The sequence below is a fragment of the Lutjanus erythropterus genome, chromosome 14, assembly GCF_056507025.1.
Source record: "Lutjanus erythropterus isolate fLutEry1 chromosome 14, fLutEry1.hap2, whole genome shotgun sequence".
Lineage (NCBI taxonomy): Eukaryota > Metazoa > Chordata > Actinopteri > Lutjaniformes > Lutjanidae > Lutjanus > Lutjanus erythropterus.
Window position 1 is genome coordinate 26706265 of NC_139330.1, and position 25494 is coordinate 26731758.

General features: G+C 39.1%; 1 long non-coding RNA gene across 1 annotated transcript in view; it reads left to right on the plus strand.

Annotated features, from left to right (window-relative positions):
* Window positions 1-25494, plus strand: part of LOC146315667 (uncharacterized) — an 89536-nt gene that overhangs the window by 47271 nt on the left and 16771 nt on the right. Inside the window, exon 3 of the long non-coding RNA XR_014771862.1 lies at window positions 21896-22046. This is a non-coding gene — a long non-coding RNA (uncharacterized LOC146315667). The remainder of the gene's footprint in view (window positions 1-21895; window positions 22047-25494) is intronic.

Here is a 25494-nt window from a genome sequence, read left to right on the forward strand (position 1 = left end):
ATGTTGAGAATCAGTCAGCAGCTGCTTGGTGATCAATGGGAAAGAAAACAAATCGCGGCCAAAGGAATTTGGGTTTTGAACTTTCCCCACTCTGTTCATAAGTCAGAAACGGTGCCAGAGAGGGAAACCAGCATTTGACAAATGATAGCTGATATAGATGGTTGTATATATGAGTGTGTGTGTGTGTGTGTGTGTGTGTGTGTCTGAGAGCATGCAATATATTTGTGCTCATCTGCATTTTCAGCATCAATTTATCTGCTTGCAGTTATTCTTTTGCAGCTCTACCAGATACAGAAATTTGTGTCTACATTTCTAGTTTTTTATGCACATTTTTTGTCTCACAGAGAGAGAAAGAAATTGTTAGAAAGGCCTCATTTGCCCTTGTGCATTTGAACCACATCCTGCCAAAATTACCCCCTGTGAGCACATCCTCACATGAGTAATTGTACAGTAGCACACCGCCCTCTGTTATGTATACACACATTCATAGATTGGCAAGAGATGCTTGACTCATGACTCAACCCCAGACACTCGCCAGTGCCACTGTGTAGGTCTAGTGGTGCCACAGCACTTGGAGCGTCCTCGCTCTGTCCCTGCCGTGTCACGAACCCACACAGAGGGTATATTGTTCATCAGGCTTGGGAAAGACCAGAGTTCAAGGACATTAATAGCTACAATGTGTAATTTCCCTCCTCCTCCCTCCTGCTCCACATCCTACCCATTCGGCTTTTAGGAAATTTGGGTTTTGGAAATGGGGATATTTCGTCTGGGAAAGTACCATTGACAAAACTTGACTGTCCTGCAGAAAAGCAACTCTTAACAACTACATTTTTAAAATGTCAAGATTTATGTTTATGCAATAAATAACTTTAATAAGAAAACTCTCTATGATGTGTATAAGGCGGCTGCCTTAAAAACTGCTGTTTTGTGTAGTATGTTGAAATAATTTATATGTACGCAGTTTAGAATGTAATAGCCAGACTGACACAAAGTTGATGGAGAAATCTTTAACATATTTACTGTAATGAATCATGAAATGACAAATCGCTTCAACCATAGATTGTATATTAAATAGAATTTCAACCTATTTTACATACTGTCTATGGATTCAACTTACTATTTGGACTGCAGTACTCATTTTTGGGCATGCAGTTGTTACATTTTACTCCTTTAAGGTCATTTTAAATTCTACATTTTCCTTAATTTGAAATGTTCCTCAGCTGAATTTGCTGTATATTTTTGCCACTTTAACAAACCTCTAACCTCCACATTTTAAGTTAAATGGAGATATTTCAGGCAAATGGCACATCTGTCTTTTTCTGATCTGTGTGCTTATGTGACAGTGTGTGTGTGTTTCATGTGAGATAAAGTAAGAAAGAAAGAAAAACTACAGTACAGAGGAGCAAGACCTACACTAACACACAATCCCTTCTAAATATACACCCGCCACCCCCACTATTATCGCCACCGAGGAGATGATTAGCCTGAGCGTGGCTCCTGTGTGCTAATTGCCAAACCCAGCATCACCTTAGCCATTGCTTAATTAGCCTTAATAAGATAACCAAAGACCAATTAAGGTCACAGAATAAAGGATTTATTATATAAAAAGATTGTTCTTTGCCATGTCGTTGGTTTAGTGTTGTCAGCGGTACACAGACCTGTTTTTTTTTTTTTTGCTCTGTAACAAAGTGGCCTAGAGTCAGAAGAAAATCATTTATTGCTTTGTTGTGAAAATATGTTTATTTGAATTTGGTGGATAAAAGTATGAAGGAAAAGAAATGACAAGATCATTCAATCAATCAGTAAAACTCTTTATTTATATAATACTCCTCATAGTGTCATTCAAATGTGAAAGACAATCTAATAATAAGACTGTAGCAATATAGACAGTGAAACAGTCCAGTGCACACAAGATAAGTCATGTGGAAATATGAATAGAATGTGACTAAAAAAAAAAAATACAACAGATGACTACAATGAAATATATTTCAGGGTAAAACAGTGAAAGAAGAAAATTCATTGATAGCAATGGAAGACTCTTTAAAGGACAGTTCAGACTGTTTAAAATGAGGTACTTAGTTCTTTCACGCTACACACATTTATAACATATATACAAATAATGAAAATGACAATAGAATAGGATAAAATATAACAAATTAAAATAGAAACCATATATAGTTATTTTAATACCTATATACACAGAAACTCAGGAAATACTTCTGTGTAGTGCATTTTTGAATTTGTGTCAGGGTGAATGTAAAAAGCAACAAGATGGTGATGATAATCTGGTCGACATCATATCACTGTTTTCCTTTGGAAAAAACAGTAATTTTACCTTGCAGGACTAATGTTTTAAAACTGCACAATAACAGAAACAAAATATTCTAAATATGGCATACATTAAAACTGATTTTTTTTTTCTAGGTGGGCCAAAATATGTTTTGCTGCTGACCCTGTCAACAGCAGTACAATACAATACAGCTTCTTACACCAGTACTCCTGCTGTTTCTCTAAACTGGGGGTGTACTGAAGGTAATACATTGAATATGGATAAGAACCACATACCACCCCAAAAAATCTGAACTGAAGATATCAAAATTTTCAAAATTTTCAACTCTTCTCATATCCCTTGCCAAAAAAGAGAGTAAAAAAGATAAACATGTATGGTGCATTGTCTTCATTGTGTTTTGCATTTAAATAGTTTTCATTTTAACATTACAGGCCACTATTGTGAAACATAACAGCATTAATATCATTCATAAGAAACATAATGGCATCAGAAGACACATGCAGATAACCTCTGTTTCACAGACTGATATATGCACAGATACCAGCAAACATGTGCGCTAATACATGTACGTACATGCCTATAAGCCCCAAACTCCCACATATGAAGACATAGACCAGAGGCCACTCTTTCATTAGAGGTGTCACAAACATGAATTATAAATCAGAATCCTCCTTCACCTCAGTCTTCAGGCTTTTACTACCCCCTTCTTCTTTTATTTTTATGTAAAACACATTGTGAAAGGTCAGTGGAGAGAGGCAGCAGAGAAAAAGCGAGAGCATGAGAGAGTCTGGTGTGTGTTTCCGTGTGTGTGTGTGTGTGCATGCATGTATGTATATATATATGCATGCATGTGTGCTTATGATTATGAGTGTCATTCCTTGGTGTGTGAGCGTGCGTGTGTTGTCAGTGGGGGTGAAGCTGTGTCTCCTATGCACGCTGTGCTCATTGAGAAGTGGTGTCTTGTGCCTTGGAGGGGTGTGGGGGGTGCCGGCGAGAGGGCAGGCGGGCGGCCAGGCGCCAAAGAAAGAGGTCACATCCATATTCATCGCATTGGACATGCACATGTAAACCACTTTTAATATGCCGTGACAGGGGAAAGTTTTGTTGAGGCGGAAGGAGATAGAGAGAGGGGCTGAGGGAAAGGCGGAGACGGTGACAAATATGGAAGGAATAGTTGTGAGAAATGTCCACATGTGCATCTTCACTGGGTACCTGAGTGACTTTGTGGTGAACCTGCAAAGTGCCATGATCAGATATAAGCAGTCATAAATTCTTATTGTCAAATCACTGACAGCTGTAGGCACAAAAGTATTATTTCAGTTACATAAAAGGCAGTGAACATGCTGAGTATCTGAGCAAGCTTAAATCATCACAAATCTCAGTAAGAGTTTGATTAGATACAATATGATTGATTGCAATACTGATGAAGAAGAAACCAGAAAACTTATAAAGGAAGAAAGATAGTTGTAAAAGGTGGCGAGTATCAGAGAAGAGCTGTCCTTATCTAGACAGTTTGGATTGGTGGTTTCTGCTCAACACTGCAGCCCCCCAGGCCTGTGTGCTTAGCCCCCTCTTGTCCACGCTGTACACCCATTACCGTAACCTCCAACATAGAGAGAACTCTGTTGTGAAGTCCGCAGATGACACCATTATCATCGGCAGGATTTCAAACAACAATGAGACTTCAGGAAATCAACAGTCTTGCAGAATGATGCAGAGGGTACAACTTACTGCTCATCTGAGGTGAAGCAGGTGAACATGTTTATGTTCCTGGGAATCAACATCACAGAGAACCTGCCATGAACATCACATATATCCAACCTCATACAGATAGCCAGAAACACCTATATTTCTTAAGGAAACTAAAGAAGTTTTCCCCTGCCACGTTCCTCTCTGCAGAAATGGAAAGCACCCTGACTGGAAACATCACAAACTGGCATGGGCCATGGCAGGAAGACTCTATAGACCAGGATAGAGACGTGATTTAAACTTCCCAGAACATCACTGATACCCATCCACACCTACATCTTCTGTGAATATGAGTGATATTGGGGAGATGAGAGTGCTGTGCAGAATCCAGAGGAGATTTAAAAAACAATTCCAATCCCAGCCACAGCCTCTTCACCTTGCCGCCATCTGGCAGGAGATACAGAAGTATCCGCTGCCGTACCACCAGACTACTGTGGATTGTCTGCACTGTGGACTACCAGTCAATTGTCATTTTTCTTTATTTCTGTGAAACCTTTAAGCAAGTCACATGTTTGCATATAACCATGAGACATATCATTGCTGTCCAATTAAAAACACTTATCTCCAAAGTGTTAACTTTTCAGGGGTGAAGAAAAACAGCCATGTTTACAGCTTGGTACTATCATTAGTCATTAAATTGAAGTCTTATTCAAAGCAATCATTGCAGTGATGGAAGCTGACAAAAAACATAATACAAACCCACTGTTTGTGCTGACTTTCTGAATGTATGGTTCAAAAACTCAAAATAAGTTTTCCTTTTTGTGAAGTCAAACCACTGGTAAAGTTAAAGAATGTAAAATATGAATGCAAATCCTTTATTATCATTAAAGAAAAGATCCTGTATGTGATCAAGCAAGCATTCAATCTGCATGGAAAGACTGGAAAACAAAAAAGAACGCTTGTTATAATAGGGCACTTTGAGGTTAGTGAGGGCATATCGTCTTCACATCATAACGGGGGGCCCAGGTAGCTAGTTATGACAATGTGGCATTATATGGCAGCGTTTGAAGTCGACCAGTGACAGCCTCTCACTGTAACCGCCTGTCACAAGCCCCTGCTTTGAAGTCAGCAGTGATGAAAAAGAAAAAAAAGGAAGAAAAAACGTAAGGGGTCATGTCAACGCAGCGTCTGACGGACTTTGAGAGGGTTTCTGCACGTGTGGTGTATCTGTAAAGAGAAGAAGTCTGAAGGAGGGCTGGTGGGACAACAGTTCAGATAGAATTGAAAGAATAGGATCTTTTTGCAGGACACTTAACCTCCTGATACCCTGCTGGATGGCCCTTTTGACAATGGCTCCACTTACCGTCTCGCTGTCATGAAGCGCTGCGTTCATTCCTTACCTGTACGGGCCTATATCGGACCATCCCTGGGGGTGGGAAGGGGTCACGGTGGGGGTCGGACTCAAGGGATGGGATTTTCTAGTAACTCTACTCCAGACTTTTCAGACAACACCGGGGTCCCCTGGGCATCTCCACCCCTCTATGGGCTTTAATTCCGACAAAGGTTTAGTGGCGACAGGAGCTTCCCTAAGCGGACAAATTATGCTATCGGTTTCCGTGCTCTTCTTGGGGAATGGGAACGTCTGGCTTTCCTTAAACTGGAGGAGAACTTCTCCATCTGGAAATGTGTTTGGAGTCAGTCAAATCAAAGTTGACCTGAATTCGCGAGCACATTTGTCCTCTCATGAGTATTTAAATGAACCTCCATCCGTTTTGTTTAATGGAACATAGTCGGTTTTAATCTGAGTGGATAATACTGTACCACTGGCATTGTTTTGGGGGGGGGTCTGGAAGACAGGTTTATCCTGTCCAGCAGAGCGGTGTGCAGTGAATCTTTCTGGGCTCTAACCTCCAACTTGCCTCAAACAGTAGGGAATCCTCCTCAATCACTATAAGGAGGTCCTCACAGCCCCACTCATATTTTAACCACCAGCCCCACGCCATGGGGCGCTGTGTAACGGCCCGTCAGTGGCTGTAACCTAAGCGCCAAAATTGCTTTTTGACGATGTACCTAGTGTTGTTTTAAGAGCCCCCGTCTGTCCTGCCCAGCCCCCGCCCACACAAAATATGATTTAATCATTTTTCTCACTTACTCTTCTCAGCATGGGAGCAAAAGGAAAGAAGGAGAGGGGAAAGTGAGAGGGGCTGTGGGGGGGGGGGCAGAGAAAAGCATTCCAAAGTGGTGAAGAAGGGGAGACATTACGGCACTTATTTCCGCACCAAAGACGAGAAAACCTCTTCGCAGGTCTTAATAGGATCTGGTCTGCGAAGCTGAAGTCAGGCTACTCCTCTTGAGAAGTCCTCTGGGTGAAAATCTGAGCAGGCTTTTAATCAAGAGGCAGCGGACATTATACAAACAAGAGCCTGTGCTGATGTCATCATGAAAAATCTGTCCCTTTAAAACTCAGACCTCTACTCCATTATTTACATTAAGCTGGATTTTTTTTCTTCAGTGTAAATTTCAGATCATAGCTCACAAAAAATAGCTCATTCCTCCTAACCCTAACCCTGTTCCCAGGCTGGACATGAAAAATAATAACTTTCACTGTACTGTATTATAAGAGGGCATATCTTGTTGAGGCTTTACAATTGCATCACAAATCTAACCATTTCTAACAGGCCGTTCTCACTAGAAAATAACCACATAGGCTGTAAGTGTCAGCCTATTGTGACCTGTACATTCATTGTCATAATGACAGTGGTGATATTCGGTCATGTGGTTTACCTATGTCCTTATTTAAACCCAAACCATGATCTTTTCCTTAACCTAACCAAGTCATTTTGCTGTCTAAACCTAACCAAGCTGTGGCAGTTTCATAACCTTTCCACTGTTTTCATCATCAACTTGTCAAATACATTGAAGGCTTTCAAGTAACATTAACGTAAATCCACCAGCAGCTGTGGCTTTTGATATGGTATAAAGAGGGAGAGGTCAGCACATGGAGGAAATGAAGTGGATGGATGGTTCAAACAAACACAGGACTTTCACAGAGAAGACCAGAAGATGTGAAAACCAAAATGTTCTTAAAAGTTGTAAGGTGCCTAACATTATGTGTCACGTGATTTGCTTCATGTGACTTTCATTTTGTGAATCGCTTCAGTGACGTCACAGGAGGTACTAATTTAACCCCAAAACATGGTCTTATCGTAAACCTACCCAAGTACTTTTTGTGCCTAAACTAACCCAAACTGTTCACAACATTAACTACATGAACGTATTAAAAAGGCTCTCTGGCAGTGTCTCATACAGCCATGAAAGGGTACCTTGTGCATCAGTATGAGACACTGAGGAGGAGGGGCGTGACAAAGCAGTATTGGTAGTTGACAGGGTGGATGCTCACAGCATCCTATAGGGCCACAAATGGGTTAATATATGAGCAAATGGACGGCCATGTGCGGTACATTTGTCGCTGGTACTTTCCACAGGTTATATGTAATTTTGGGAGTTATTTTTTGTTTAGTCATCACTGTGGCCCAGCAATCACGTATATGTACTACATTATCAGTTGGATTATGTTAACTGTCAATGTTTCTTTTCCAGTGTGGGAAGTGAAGTGAGACAAGGATTTGCATCCTGAGTCATGTGCGGTTAGGTTTAGGAAACAAAAGCAAGCTGGTTAAGGTTGGGGAAAGATTGTGGTTTCAAGTAACTGTTAATGAAGTAAACATGTCCTGTCTCATGCTTCAAGTCCTTTTAACTTTTTCAGTATGTAACCAACACCACAATCTTTCCCTAACCTTAACCAAATACCTTAATAGTAAGGTTTAATCATGTTACAAGCCGATCTTGTAGTGAAAAGAAATGAATCACGTTGTCAGTGAATGTTCTGCAGAATCAATGTTTTGTGGCTTGGCAGACACAGTCACTAACATTTTCTACATAGTTTCTTTATATAAATGCATATGCATATAAATCTTGGAGACAATGTTACATTTGGTCTCTCCTCTCCTGGGAAAAATCTCTGGCTTTTTATTGGTTTGCCTGATGCTGGTTTTCTTCAGTTCTTTGCTAGACTGATCCACTATAACCATGATCGCATTCCTGTAGTTCTGCTCATGATGGGAAGATGTTTTGTTTATAACGTTTGGATTTTAAAACATAATGCTTACTTAAGAAAACTTATGGAGACGGAGTTTCAAGAGTTTCTCCAGAGACGACAAGACGTGAGTGAGAATAGAGTAGATCACAGTCTATTAAAATGTAAGCCAGAGTCCTACGTCAGACCTGCTGTGGACAACCAAACACTCAAAAATCTCAAGTAACCTCAATCCGTTTAAAGATTGGAGGAGCTCCCAGCCTTGCCAACACCAGTGTCTCATCTCTCTGCTCATCTCATCCCATTCCACTCTCCTCCTCAGGAACATATTGTTCCCACACCCTGCCGGCGTCAGTGGTTGACACCCACTTTAGACCACTGAAGCACTGTGTACATATGACTACAAGTGGTGTTACTGTTACCAGGGATCACCTTACCCACTGCCATCAGTTATATGTCTGACAGAGACCCAGTGTGGGTTAATGGGGGGGATGCTGTGGGATATACATCACCTTCACAATTGTCTCTTCCATCTTGATATATGATTTCTGTTGCACTGGTGAAACTGACTGATGAGTTTCCTGAAAAGCAAACATGCTTACATTTTTGTAGGCTAAAATCTTACTTTACTCTCAGAGCTTTGTTTAAACATATTCATTTTTGGCTGTTATAAGAAAAAAAACAAAAAAAACACAGCAGCAGATACACCACTGTATCAGCAGCTTAAAACGTTGTTTGACATTTTCGCTCAATTATGGGGTCTACTTCTCTGAGGTGATTCATGTTTTCCTCCAGTTTTTCCTTTGTTTTGCCTCCAGCTAACACCATGACATAATCATGACACCAGCATTAAAAGGGTCTATAGGAAGCAAAATAATTCCAGCAAAATAATTCTGATATGTTGGGTGCCAGAACTGAAATAGTAATGGCTCAAAATTTAAGTTTGATCATGTACCAGCTACTGCTGTTAGTCAAAAAAAAAAAAAAACAAGCTGTGGGGTGGACAGCTGTGGTTAAATGTGATAAGATGAAATCTGGGAAATGCCAGGACACAGTAAACAAAATGAACTCACAAAATGTCAGGAAAGGAAATATTCTCGCACCTAATCCAGAACAGTACATCCAATCAAGTTTCTACCTTTTACTGAACTAAGACATGCTTTAATTGCCTTGTTTGCCTTGTTTCCACTGTTATAACAATCAGCAACTATGTAAGTCCTTACTTCACCGTGTTGGATGTGAAAACAGTGTGGTGCTACACGCTGATTTTTTTCTTTTTCTTTCTTTTTCATCCAATTGCCCAACCCAGTGGCAATTGCAGAAAGCTTGTCTATATTTTGAGTAATCGTGTATGGGTCGGCTAGTCTGTTCCCATTGGTTAATGTGAATTTTGACCACTTGCGGTCCTGGGAAGTGAATGGCTGAGCTCATACTTTCTTCAGCCATTGTCAAGAAGCAAGCCAACAAAACTTGCCAGGTAGTGTTAGCTAACACGTTCAGGGAATTGTTTTGACACCACCTAAGCTCCGCCCATCATAAGGTTTATCAACAGAAAAGGGGTCTGTATTGATGAGACTCAATACTAATACTAAAACAGTGAATCTGCAGACTGTACAACTCAAACAATTAGGTCAAAGAGGCTAAAAGCCTGCACTGCTGCAGACTTGGGTGTTAAGTGTCATAATGTGGCACTTTAAGCAAGCCTGCATCAAAAATATAGATTAATGCAGGGGTTAGTCTTGCAACTTTGTGCCTTACCCTTGAAGTAATAATGTGTAGCATCCTTTAGCTCTCTCGCCTGTAATGATGATAAATGAACAACAGGTAAAGGTCAACACATAATAAACTGTACTGTCTATACATTAGGTTTGCCTGACATTATCAAGATGAGACAAATTTATATTTCATTGATCTCAGACAATAGGTCACAGACTGATTGTTTGCCTCAACAGACTCTCTTCTGTCTGAGGTGAACTGTTGCCGTTTAGTCATTCACGTCAGCACTTGTTCTGGGACTGAGACTTGATATTGCCAAAACCTCATTTGGATGGAAACCTACCACTCTCACTCTCTCCACGCTGGAGACACACCTTTGTGGGTCATCACGAGAGAAAAAAAAAGAAACATCGTTGATGCCAGAGAGTGTCCTTTCAGCACGCCCTTGCCCCTTCACACTGCACAGCTCCTTATTTCACCCCTCTAGTGCCTACCCAACCCGCGATAATAATGACGAACATCATTTATGCAAATGTAATTAGGCCGAGAAACATGATAGTGGAGCGCAGGGCGCCAATGGAAATTTATCACTGAACACTCAGGCTCTAAACATTCAATTAAAATATTGAATTTCACCGGATTTAATCTAAACGTAATAAATTACGCAGTGGAAGAAGGGTTTGCAGTAGAGCAGGCTGACATTTGGCTGTGGGTATCACACTTGGAGATGGTCATTGATTCCACTACCAGCCTCAAAGATGTTAGACCGTGTACTGATGGAGTTCGAGGACAGAAGGTGATGTCTGGTCCTTATATCTGGATCTGGGTCGATGTTTCTTCTGCAGTATGCATGGAGAGGAGAGGTTGGGCTATCCTGACAAGAAAAACTACTGCACCACTAAACAAAAGTGCATAAGTGTCATATAGTATTTCTAAGTCACCAGGCTTAACTTGTAAACACAACATGAGGTGGGTAAAAAACTGAGGAGGACACGTGAACTAGGAATTGTGGAGTTCTATCATGAGAGATGAGTGTCAGGGATGTTAAAAACAAGTCACAAATGGTGCTTTTGTCTATACAAACATTTTTCCAGAGTTGGAAAAAAAATTCAACATAAACAAAGTGTTAAAAAAATACAGTTTTGTCTGCATGACAAAGAAAAAAAAAAGCAATTTCAACATGCTTCGCATAGAAAGCCGTCCATTTCTAATCAGGTAAACTCACCTAATAGTGTTTCCGTGGTGTGATAAATTGTTTGTTTACAAAACTTTTATTTGATCCATCATTGATGTAAAAATGATCATTGCAGCTTTAAGTTTTATATTCAGCTGTATAAAATGTTATGCATACTGTGGCTTAAGTGTCTTTGCACTGCACTGATCTTCTCATGAAATACATCGTACCATGGTAACAGATGTTTGATAAATTGCATTAAATCCACACTAAAAGGTGACACTTAGTTAGATTTGTAGGCTGTATTTGTATTCATCTAACCGTCTTATTTTAGTTGGGTTAGGAGATAGTAAGAGTATGAGACACGTGGCTTGTGGGTGTGTTTCTAAGGTGACGAGAAGTTGGGAAATTGTGAAAAATAGAAACACTTCGCCACAGTTGAAGAGTTTCATACCTGCATAAAAACAAAAATATGTTGTGTATAATTTACATTTATAGGCATACAGTGTCAGGTGAGGTGAGCTGTGTAACCAGCTGGATGCCCTCACCTCTCTGTTTCTGCTTAATGTAGCGTGAGTGCTTCTTGAGAGCTGATCCTCACTCAAGACTTAAGCTGCAATTTCAGCCTGCGCACGTACAAATAGACGTACAAGCTGTGCGAACGCAGATCCAAAGAACTGCTGCACTCTTGAGAGCTGTACTCTCAGCGCTCGCTGCGAGACAGTGTCAGAGTTTGCATCTTGTAATGTGTTCTGCTCTGCTCGTGTTTACATGAGGAGGACATGGCCGCCTGCCTGCCTTGGCTTCTGTCGTAATAAGCTGCCATTGTCCCAGTTCTCTTAATATCACATTAGAATTTCATCACAAGGGGGGGATTCACTGCGAGTGTGGGAACTTTATATGTTTAATGAATAAGACTGGGGAAAGAGTCTCTTAATAGTTGCATTAATGCTCTTTTTTGTCCCCCGTCTCTCTGTACATATTGTGCATAATATCAAACATGACCTGATTCTTCCTCCATTTCCATAACACCCCTGTGGATCTTGGCGGTATTTTGTCTCATTTTGTACTGCAATTGAAAGTAGAGGGCATTATTAAATAAGGCCTGTCAGTGCTACAGAAAACTTGGGATACAATGCAGAGATGTCCTTCAAAGATGCTTTTAATGGACTTCATTACTTCATAGCACGCCACTTTAAAATGCATAAATAATGTAAATGCATTTCAGATCTTGTCTTAAAACGTGTTGATTTCCATCCAAAAAACATTTTTTGTACTTGACAAACCCAGTCTAAATATTTTTTTCTTGTCTACTATAATGTTTAAAATTATGACAATAACAATGTTATTCATACAAGCTTTTATACTGTGTGTCTGAATCATAGACAGTAGAAGAAGAAGTGGACTGAACTCTCGGTTCTGAAAAGTTAAGCCAACACAAAGTCCATCCAGTGCTACATTGCCTATTTCTGGTTTAAAATGTTTTTCGAAACATCATTTTCTGAGTGTTTATCTGTAATACAAGAAAGCTTGCAACCAGGTGGTCTGGGTCATGTCTGGAATAGAACCCAAGATCTGCAAAACTCTTGTGAGATTTGTATGCGTTGTTTCTTCATCCACATTGTCCACATTAATCGTTCTATATAATGTGGCAATGCTGTGGTTAAGATATGGGTAGGTTTTGGGGAGAGTTAATGATTTGGGTTAAAATGATCACTCTTGTGAGATCTTTCGTGATCTGGATTTTCCTTCCATCGTGTTTCATGTTTCCAGTGGAGCTTCCTGAAACTAAGATCAGACTGAAAAACTAGGAAGTGCTGATCAGATACTGATAAAGATCACAGTACGTTACCTCTCAGCTCTCGTCTGTACTGCACATGCTCTGGTTGCAACCTCCATAATCCCCAAGTCAAGGCTTCAGAACTGTTGTCAGTAAACCGACGGCTGACATCACAATGGCTCTCACCACTAATTTATTGCCCGTGCCCTGAATAAACCACATGGTCAAATGTATATGGATACACGATTCTGGAACCTGGCTGCAAGGATTTGCTCCCATTTAGCCACAAGAGCTTTAGTGAGGTCAGCCACTGATGTTGGGTGATAGGGCCTGGCTCAAGGTTGGCGTTCCGGTTCATCCCAAAGGTGTCGTATGGCGTTGAGGTCAGGACTCTGCAGGGCAGTCAACACCAAAATTAGAAATCTTTTTCTTTATGGGCTAGGCTTTGTGTACAGCGGCAGAAACATGAAACCAGTAAGGGCTTTCCCCAAACTCTAAGGGACACAGTGTTGTCTAAAATACTGTTGCATGTGGTGACATTAAGATTTCCCTTAGCTGGAACTAAGGGGCCTAGCCATCGTCAAAAAAATGTATGAACAGGGTGTCCACAAATAGTGTGAATGGATTCATGTAGCATTGTCATGGTAGCAAACATTAACAAAGACTAGACATGCTGTTAGTAATGTAGCTGGCTGTGTGTACTACTTGAACCAGCACTTTTCCATTATTAACTTTAATCTGGACCTCGCTGTGTCTCAGATCTACCATCCGACACCAAACACCAGCCCTTAAGCCACCGATAGCCCGGCATGATTTATTTATCTCTAATTAGCTGCTTTTCATTCAAAATCATGAAACTATAGACTGGAATAGACATAACTCATCCCTGCATCTAGGCCAATGTTTAGTCTGGGATCCCGAGGCTGATCCACCTCTCTGTATTCGATAGTGCCACAATCCATTATTCACTAAAGATCAAGTTTTAAAGCAGGGCTGTTGTGCAGTTTTAGTGAGCCAGGGAAGAGAAAGATTTACTGATAAGAGATGTTTTTTTTTGTTCTCTTTTCAGCCAGTCTGACAAATGGTTTAAAGGAGTTTGACCGCTACATTTCAGAGTCAACTTTTTTTTTCTTTAATTCATCCAATTAGGTGGACGCCTCAACAAAGAATTATTTGGTGTTTCCACCAAAAAGCCAGTAATGCCAGGTCAAATGCTTCCTGGGATGTATGGCACGCTTTCCACTGCACTTCTTTCCAGCCCGGGATTAGTTATTATAATATAATATTTCAGTTGTGTCCATTTATCTGTACAGGGATTTAAATGTTAGGTGATAAAGGAGTTATATTCTCTTCCAGGTTCTGCATTAGTTCCAACCTTCCAATTGATTATATCTGACAAACCCTCCTCATGCGGAATCAAACTACTCCAAGAAATAAAAAATGACTTTCAGTGTTATTACATTCACTGGAACTGGGCCACAATATGAAATAACATTTTTCTCCCTCTTATTAAGGCCCACTAACATATTTATTTCCAGTATGGGCTGCTCTCTTTCTAATTTCTGGCTCAAATGTCTACTTGTACACTCACATTTTTCATCACATATTATAAAATAATTGTTCATCATATTTTTTGTTCTTTTTTGATGTTTATATTTGCCTTCGACTTTGTTCACATGTGACACTGAATACTTCTCTATCCTTCACTTTTTTTCTCTTCTTGTTTGGAATCTTTGATAAATAATTCATCCCCAAAAAACACAAGTAAAACAAGTTGTGGGCAATTGTTGAGTACACACACATACAAAAAAATATCAAATTCAAGCATAATATGACCAAAAATTGGACACTATGAAAATCAGATGGAGAGATGATAGATTAGATGTTGCATGAAGCTGTTTTTTTTCATACTGTATACCTAAATAGTAAAGCATGTGTAATAGCATATCCTGCTAGAGAAATGAAGGCTTTTAATTGCCAAAATCTTGCAGTGTCTAATACCCCTGCAGCTGTTTTCCAGGACCAGACTTTATGACTCACTATATAAATATTTTATCTGCACCATAAATATAACTCCAGTCTATGATGTTAGCTTTGGTCAAGTGCTTATTTTGGATCATCACGAGAGCTACGGAGCCTGAATTGGTTTTGGCTCATCTATCTTTTTCACTTTTCACCTCTCAGTCTCTGTTACTTTTCCTCAGCTGTATGAGGCTGATGATACCACCAATTTTTATTGGCAACATAGAGAGGAAACACTAATAGCAACGAGCAACAATGTGAAACAGATTATTTTAAAATATGTATTAAGACGTATCGTCAGTACAAAACGTTGCTATGTCATTAAAGATGTCATTCTGGGCAACTTCTCACTGTCTATCCTCTATGGTCATTTTTTGCCATTAAAGTCACATTTTATCGTGCAAACCTGAGATTCATACTTCATACTACATCTTTTGTCTTGATGAATGATCTGTAAAATTCCATATTTTCCAAAGTATGTACTTTTAATGAATGTGGTTAAATAGATCAGTCTTAACCCTCTGTGGAACAGTTTTGCCTCTAGGTAACCCATTTTTGGCCTTTTACACTCACACAATCCATACTCAATTATGGTGCAGTACTTTAAAAAAGCCCATAAACTAATAACATAAATGTTATTCCAAACTTTAACCAATAACAGTTTTCATTGCTTACTATTATGAGGGGTGATTTGGCACGGTCACAACACTTTTTGCATTTTTCTCAAATACTCAAGAGACAATTTGGAATAGACCAACCAAATCTTCATATATTAAACTTTCATCTGTCTGCTAATTACTCATGCCATTTAAAGATGATTCATGTGACATATCATTTGCAATATTTATTTAAAAGGAAGAAGTCAGTTGTTGAAACTGCCCCCAACCCTGGAGACAGCTCCGTGTTCAGGGGACTGTAACAACATATAAAAAAATGCATAAATTTCACTAATTTACTTTTTTGTCTGAATATACAGTATGTACCTTTTTTTTTTCCAAAATATAACAGCATATTTTCTATTTATTTTGGTGTATTTATCAGGCAACTGTTATTGTTTCTTTGTGCATAAAACATAGGCCAAGCTTTTTTAGTCAACCTGTACATTTGTATTTGGGTGAATGATCCTTTTATGTAGCCTACAATGACTAGTTTATGTACAAAAATACAGTTGTGTGGTCTGTTGTGACCATCAACAATGTTTAAAACTAAGTAAGATCTGATTGATTCATACAAAGCTCATGAACAGACTTTCATACTTTTAAAACTATTGTTTTTTCAATAAATGCAGCAGGAGATGTGGAATGCATCCTCTGTCTCTCAGATTGAGTATCACCACTCTAGCAAGTTTCTGAGAAATAAGACTTGTTGCAACCGCCCCTTGCTGCAACTTTCCCCAGTCTACCCTACTGTGTTGCTTTAAAGTAATGCAAGTCTACCCTATGTATTATGTTTATGACCATAAAAAATACATTTTCTTTTACTGACAGTAAATGTGTCATGTAGCAATTTTGCATGTCTTTCCATTACTTACACTTTTCTCCAGTGTGTGTTAAGACTTTAAAGGTTTCCTTTGCAGCTCCTGTTACTGTACATTCCTCTACTTAAACCTAAGACACACACTAATTACCTGGGTCTCTCATAATGCATGTCCTGATGTTTTATTTACTTGACGAGACTTTAATCAGCTCCCTGATTTCCTCTGCTGTTACACACCTTACCTTGAAACATGGCCTGTGTATACCCTCTTATCTGACACTGCCCACTGTGCTCGCCAGCCGGCTGCCGACAGGAGAGCTGGAGGTGGCAGACGGCGTTAGGAAGGATGTGGTTGTGTGTATTTGTGCGAGTGTGTAGATGAAAGCGTTCTGGATGGTGCCTTTGTACAATGCTCATTTAGACAAGCATGTCTTTGTGTGTTTGCATGTGCGAGTGTTAATGTGTGTGACAGGTGCCGACTCCTGTGTCAGGGGTGAGGTCACACCCTCCCTCCTCAGCGTAGGTGTCTGCAGAGGTTCGCATCAACTCAGCAAGTGATAGGGTGAACACCTTTTACCCCTCCACAGACACCACACACACACCCGTACCAACAGCCGTACACACACCCAGCCCCCTGAAGATCATTAGCCTTTACGCTAACAGCAGGCCCCAAGACAACTTGGGAAAATGGGGAGGTCATGAGCAATTCTTGAGTGCGTGTTTTTAGCAATGCATACAAATGCAAGCGTTGTGCATTTGCTGCCGGGATATCAGTAATGTCAAATGTCAACAGACATGACTCCTATTGCCAAAGATGTTCACAGAGTGAAACATTTAGGTGAAGTGTATCAGCTGCTTGGAACTGAACGTGTCGCCACTTTAATTAATCAGCATCCATGAGATCTAATGGTGCAATCACACCTTGGGATCTGAGCTACTGTGTAGTAGAAAAGTTTTATTTTGTTTCACTCTGTGTACTTCTAGGAGAACACATCAAATAACAGTGATATAAACTCAGAAGAAGTACACTTTTGTACAAAGTTTTTTTTTTCTCTGAGTTTAGAAATTCAAAAAAACTCAAAAAGAGAAAATTGGAGTGCAGGCTCAATTTTACAAGGATGCAAAAGAAGGCACTGCCCCCTCAATTTAATATTTTACACCCTCAGTTTCATTTAAATAATAAATATCAAGCTCAAGGTGGTAGGTAATGGCCCACGGCTGTCTGTGTAAGCTACCTAGGGAGTTTATTCAAGACGCATAGACTGTGTATGTCCATGCACATCTCCCATTTTGGTTCATACATGTGCAACAGGATAATGTGCAAAAAGTGCTGGGTCAAGATGACTATAATTAAGTGGGTGTGATTATTATTCAGTACCTTTCTCAGCCAGTCACATCACAACATGAACACACATCACTACAAATCTGCACCCAAACACAGACGGCCTGATTTTCTGTCATATTGAAAAAATAAAGACATTGTTCTGATAGTTACATCAGACCAACACTATTTTAGCAATAATTCTACCAGGTGGTCACATAGTAATTAATGTCACACAATGGTGTTTTCACTGCAGTGTGTTTCAAGGATAGAAGGAAAGTTGGAAAAGAGTGTGTGTAGGGGTCAGTATGGTTATAATGTAGCAGCCTGGTGTTGTGTTCCAGTGGTTCAGTGAAGGTCAACACTGTGTGTAGCAGCATTACACTCTGGCACAGCACTTCTCAGAGATTTATCAACATATCTTTGGTGCTATTCTGACTCAAAACAAAAACTGTTGCTGTAAAGGAACATTTTTACTGACAAATCTTCACAACCAGTTGTCTTCTTGCAATTTGCTTGTCAGGGACACACACGGACCCATAACACCTACACCATTTGCCATTGCTGTCGTCTGCCTGCACTGTAGCTCCTCACGCACATCCACCTCCTTCAGATGCACCTCAACTCATTTTGTTCTGGACCTGGGTCTGCTGGAGTCTTTTCTTTATAGACAGCAAATTAAAAAAGTAATTTAAAAATCCACACTCACTGAGCAAAGTTCTCAAAGGTGCAGTAAGTGATTCATAGTTGATTGTTCAGTCTCATTCCCCGGTTGGCGAAATTATCAATACAGCCATCTTACACAATTGTGATTGGCCAAAGTCACTGACTATGTTTTGAAGTTTTTGATTTACATTATGCTTAAATCTTATTATGGAACTTTTGTCCAGTGACGCCAAAAATGAACTGCCTACTCCAGCTTTAAGAAGGGCTAAGACAAATGCAAACAAGAAAGATAAATCCGAGATGCTCTCATTCAGTGGACTTAATCTGTCAGGGCTTTACATCAGCTAAGAAAACATGAGGAAATGTGAGCATGAGTTCAGACTGTAGCTTGCCTTTACAAGCATGAGGAGCCGATGGCTGTCAGATGGTCATCACGTATCTCTGTGAGTTCATGCTCATAGCCAACGTCTCAGTGTCTGGTTCTCTCATATCTGACCCTGTTTCGTTTCCATTGTCCTAAAAAGTTGCTATAATAACACCTGGGTATTTTTTTTTACTCATCTGTTGTGATCCACTTTTATCACATCCCAGTTGTAACACCTTCTCCCTTTTCTTAATATAAACTCAGCAGCAGCTCCACTGAGCAGGTGATACGTGTAAAACCCAAACAAAACAGCCGATTCAGCACACTCCAGGCAGAGTGTGACATAAGATTTACACTAAAACTTGTCATTCACATTATAAACAGTCAGAATGAGAGGGGTCCTCTTAGAATGAGCTCCCATCAAACTCCACGCACATGGCCGCTGCATCATTCATGACCTAATATGGGCATAAGGGGCTGCCATTCAAACTGTCATGTCCAGTTCAAATCCTTATGCAGGTCTCATTTTAGCTTTTATACACACATCAGTGATACCCTGTGAATGAGGAGCCCTGCTGACTTGAATACGTATGAATAAGTGTGCTATAAAGTGTGCAGGAGTTGATCACCAGCGCAGAGATATTTCACTGTCACTGTAACCTGTTCAGAATGGGAGCGAGCACGTTTTTTATATAAGCAGAATGCGCAGATGCTCTAAGTAAGATATGAGTGTCCTAGATCATAAAATGCTACTGTATGATTTGTCCAGCTTATGCTCCAATGCATCCTATTTTCAAGTGGTTTTTATCCATGTGAAGATGCATTCTATATATTCTTTTCTCATTTCATCTTATTTTTTCCTGGTGCGTATGATTTTTAATCTTATTGAATGTGAATTATGGCATTGTTTTCCTGTTTTTATGAACATGATGCCTTTTTTATCTGAAGCACTTGGTGCATGTAATTTCTTTTTTGTAAAGCGCTGCAGTTCTTGAATAAAAGGGTGCTATGCAAGTTTAATCTATATAATGTCGAGGAATTGAAAAGAAGAGCAGGAAACCCCCACATTTAAGAAGCTGACACCAGCAATTGTTATATATGGTTAATCATTTATCAAAATAGTTGGTAACTCATTTTCTTTCAACTGATTAATCGACTAAAAGTTGCAGCTCTGAAACAGTCCCTGTCCTTTTTGGTTGTGCCCAAAGACAGCAGAGAATGGAAAGTTAAGAAAAGGAAACTTAAGACAGTCCTAACATGTTTTATTCACAAGTTAGAACTTCTAAAAATATCACTTGCACACTATAAGTTGTTGACATTAAGACTTCGCAGGCTGTGCCGAAACGCAAACCAGAAATCTTCTCAAAAGTTTCAAAGGAAGAACAAAGAGCAGAGCAGTAAAACTAATGTTTTTCTGTTACGACCTCTTAATCTACATTTTGATGGATTTCATCAGGTCTATTTGCTCCAAATGCTTTGTGGAAAAGCTTGAAGTTTTGCTACAATTTCCCCATAAATGAGCACTTTAAATAGATTACTCTGTTTCTCTTATGATGTTTACTTGTGTCAGACTCAAACTGGGTAACTAAGTGTGGTGGTGATTACACTGGACACCTTTTTGGCAGTGAGAGTTTGCTTCCTTTTATTGTTTTTAGTGGATTTGAACCATTTTGCAAACAGTTTATGTTTCCTCTGTGCCTCACTTTTGCGTGCAGCACTAAATGTCACTAAGTGGTCAAACAAAAGACAGCCAGACTGCAGGAAGGCACAAGTTGTGGTCAATTATTGATATTAAGTCTAAAGTTGAGAATTTCATGTATTGATGTTATGTCTACAATGATGTAGTAAATGTTCTAATGACGTAAAATAACTGAGATAAAGACAGTCAAGTAAAGTTGAGTCATATTTTATTAATATAGCCCAATATCACAAATCACAATTTGCCTCAGGGGGCTTTATAATCTGCACACTATATGACACCGTCTGACCTTCAGACCTTTGATCGGGTAAGAACTTTCTCAACTTTCCAACATTCAAACATCACATTCACAGAACAGCTTGTTGTCTTACTGCATGCGGAAATTATGTTTCAAATGAAGCCATCTGTTTGTAACCTGTTATTGGTCTAATTTGTCTAAACTTTACAGTTCAGAGGGGCATTGAAAAGAAAACAAACGTGCAAAGAACTTCCTTAGTTCTTAGCTCAAAATGTCAGAAAAGGCTCCTACAGTAACTGTCCATCTACATTTACAAAAGAGGATTGTTGGACCAACTTAAATGGTGGGTAAAACACAAATTCATAACATTTTCTTTTCCAAAATCAGTTTAACAAGTTATATCAATGCAATTAAATCAGATGTTCTTAAAAGGTCAACTTCCAATTTTCCAACTCAGTTATTTGCTTTACCCAAACATAAAATACTGCTTATTAACAACCTAATAATGTGGTTTCAGGAAAAGTAGATTTTATAGTAACTTAAGTGTGTTATTTCACTTTGTTAAATATAATTAATATAAATGTGAGTGTTAGAATGACTTAACATTAGCCTGACCTAACAATAGATGTTCACACTGTAAATTATTTCAAGCATGTTCAACTTAAAAATACAGGTTCCCCTGCTGCCATGAAAATATGAGTTGATTGAACTTTGTTTAAATGATTAAGTGTAAAGTTGTCTAATATATCTTTAAATAAAATTGAATGAGTTGAGTTGATCCACAGCAGTGCATTCCTTTCTATTCAAAAGACTTCAAGTCAGAACAACTCATGTTTATCTTCTGAAGCCGTCTGACAGTATAAATTTGAAATTTTAAGGTTGAATTAACCTGAGATTAATAAAATCTATATACTAGAAAGATAAGTCGATTCACTAAATTCCTGCATGATGTTTCACTGTGTGTAAGAGGGAAAGTTTTCTCATCAGAAAACTGAGTACTCTGTTTGACAGAAGTCTCTGATCAGCAGCATGTGTTTGATATTATTTTCTGTAAATGTCATACACAGATGTGCAGGTGTATATTTAACATTTTCAAATTGATCTGTTATGACCAGACAGTGTGTATTCATGTGTGTGACGGAAAGAAATGTACTTCAAATATGTATATTAGGTAGAAATGATGCGTAATAATTGTTTAACAAAAAAATCAGGTGGCTGAAATGGTTTTCAGACTGCTTTACAGCTGCCAAGATAATTTCTTCAAATTCCCTTTTCTAACACTGGGGTCTCCTCTGGCAGTGGTGTCACTGTTCGACCCTACAGTATTTATTTACACTGTCTTTCTCTCACACATTCCTTCCCAGTGAGCCAGGCCTTGGGCTGCCAGCGGAGGACGTGAAGTCAAGCCAGGGAGCCAAGGCCACTGTCAGCTCTCAGTGGTTAGAATAACCCAGTAAAACCTCCTGGGAACCGGGCTGGGAGCGGACCAACGCTGGCAGGGAGAGCAAGGGAGAGGTAAGACGCTAGATGGAGCAGATTTGTTTTTTTTTTTTCTTTTCAAAGAAGAAGTTGAAGGAGAAGCTGAACCAAAAAGGAACCGTGATGATCAGAGATCTGTAGGGTTTGATATCGACTCAAGCTTGGGTATTACACACTCTTTGTGACTGTCAGTGTGTGAAACTGTACAGAACAGAATTTATCCTTTTACTTTGGAAATTCAATCTAAGCCACAGTAGATCACAATTTAAGACTCAAAGCCCACTCGCTCTGTCAGCCATTTTAATCTCTCTTTTATTCTCTGCAGTTTCATTTTCTTGGTTTCAGCGCTGAGCAGAATTGTTTTACTGTTTTTGGTAACTTCTAATTCATTTCTCCATCACTGCAAACCTTATTCGTATATTTTACTTCCAAAAATTTGATAATATGAAGTAAAATTTTGCAGGTTTGTCATTTGTGAATGTAAATCAAGTAAGAACCCTGTCGCATTTCACATTGTGTTGCATTCATCCAGGATTCGTTGGGCTGTGATTGTTGGTGAGGAAGTTGGGTCAAATTCAGTGGTTGAATTTGCATGACTTCATTTGCAAGTCCTTGTGTGTGCACACAAACGCACACACACTATGGCCCCATTTTTTGGGCTTAACAGATTCCTTTACAGCTTTCGCTCTTTGAAAATAAAACAAAAAGCAAAACATAAAAGGAATTTCAGTATCTCCAAAAACATAATTAAATATTGAGATGTTTTGTTGTGCAGCTGCATGATGGTATATTAATCCTACATATGGCTATTTACAACCCTCTGGAAAACAATATTAGTTTCCTACGAAAAGCCTGTCTGGACTTTTCTCTCCATTTATAAGACTGGATGAGAGGATAGAATTTTATCCCACTTCACCCAAATGTTTTACTCATGGCTCACCGAAGAGAGCATTTCTTCAGCTAATATTCTTTATCAGTTTCTGCTCAGAATTTGCAAAATTTGACACTATTCCACATACGTTCACTGTAAAATTATTTATTCAGGTTAAATCATCTTACATTGTGTTTACTTTCAGAACCCATAAACATGAATTCTTCTAACCTGAAGTCTGTTTACCTGAATTGATGAGTTGAATGAATGAACTGTACAGAGTTCAATCAATTCTTACAAAGACACATGATCAACATACTTCAGACTGCAAACATTTAGTGGAATCAGCTATTATTTTCTCATTAACGTAACATAAATGTACAAGTTTTATCTGTTCAAGTTATAAAACTTAAAAATTCTAATTTATTTTCAGAACACGTCAACACTTATAAACATGAGTTCTTTTAACCTGAAGTCTTTAACTTGAAATGATGAGATGAATGGAAGCACTCTACAGAGTTCAAGCAACTCATTAAATTAAGTTAAGGTCTGCTGAAAACAAACATTGATGAACACCCATTTTATTTATAGTTTGAACAAAACATATATGATGAAAACATGCAGTGCAGACATGTTTCCTCACATACAGCTGCATTAATATCAAGGTTAACTTTTTTAAGTTAACATTAATAATTTTTTTTGCAGTGTTGCATGCTGCTCATACTATCTTATTTTTAGATAATCTTTTCCAAATTAAGGCCTTTCAAATATGTAAAAAATCACATTACTCAAACCGAAATTGAGCAAATTAGCCAACACAGTCTTATCTGCTGCCTGTATAGCTGCACTGTAACGCTGCTCCTCCACTGACGTGACTCTCACAATAAAATGTCACACGTTATCTCAAATCTCTCTCTTCTCAGTCATTACTCTCAGGCTCGCTGGCCCCTCCTCGGTGGCCCCTGTGACGGTGTGTGCCTTTGACACGTGCGGAGGAAGGACACACTATCAGTTTTTCTAATTACTTATTGGTCATGATCAATTAGCAACATTTTAAGGCACTATGGTAACCTTGTATAAATACACTGGAGTTCAACAGTCATCATGGTTGACAATTAAATTGGTCTGTCACTGCTGGGCCCTTCATTAATCTCAACTTGTCATTCTTGTTTATGCTGGTTATAATGGCTGTGTGGGTGTGTGAGAGGAGTCGGCCGAGCGTGTGTGTGAGGTCAGATCGGATCTGTGAGGCGAGAGAAGTTAGAAGTGTTTATATGTGTCATGTGCACATGTGCGCATATGTCACATTTATAAACTCATATATTTATTTGCATGAATCTATGTGCAGGAAGTGTATATTTTCCATGTGTGTGCGTGAACGGTATGTGGAAATCTTTTTAATCGCAACTGTCATGTTGAAGCCAGTTGGCACCCTGAAGCCATTACCTCATGTGTCCTTGAGTATTTTCTAAATTGCTCAGAAATGTTTAGAGCCTCTCCTAATGACTTTCATAATCGTGCGGTAACGTGGCCATTTACACCGTGTGAGAAAATTCCCACTCACTTAAACCCGACTTTACATCGATTGAATCGGACAGAAAAGCTATTGTATGTTGCGTTGAGTTTCAGATCTGTAATCCTCTCGCCGTTTCCCTTCAGACTTTTCCTGAGTGCATAATTCCCCTAGTATACACATTTAAGAGTTAAGTTGGGGCATAACTATTTAATTTAGTTTTCATTGTTGGTAATTTTATTGGCATTTTGGTTAATGGAGCACTAATGGGATCTCTTACTGAGTGATGTAAGCACTGGGAAATAAGATGCACACACACACTGGTGGGAAACAATAGTTAGAGCCACATACACACAAACACACTCTGACCTTTCACCCTCTTCACCGTCTTCTGACCCTCCTGGTGTGACCCCCCCCCCACAGTTGGCATTGGTCACATTGCCCTGACCCCCTCCCATCCTCTCCCCCCTGTCTCCCCCTCATTGTTTCTGGGTGAGTGTATCTGACTGGAGAGGAACAAAGGAGCGTGTTGGCGCCTGCGGACGCAGGCTCGCCGTGCTGTGTATTTACATATGAATGTCAACACCTATTTTGTAACTTGTCTCCTATATACAGCTTTCAGCAGTGATATGATGAGTGTGGAGATGTATGAATGTGTGTGTGAGGCGGGTGATGAAAGTTGATGAGTGAACTTTTTAGCTTTATTAAATCACAAGGAAGTGGTTCTATTGTATTTTTTGACCCAATACTTCCTCTGATGTCAAATATGTTTTTTGTAAAAATTGCAATCAGTAAATATAGATTATAAAATAGATTATTGATGATTAAAAGACCTATTTTTCCTCACTAAACGTATTTTTCTTTCTTGTGAACTTGCTGATGTTTAATTATGCTGATGATTACAGTAATCAGTGCTATTTACTCACAAATTAAGCACTGCTTTAATTTTGAGTCCAGAAGAAAAGCTTAGATCCAAGAAATGAACTGATATTTCCCACATGTTTTTAATTTCTCATTAAAATATTGTAATATAAAATAATTGAATTAAAAATGTAAAGTGATATTAAGATTAATAATCTATATTTTACTTGATTTAAATA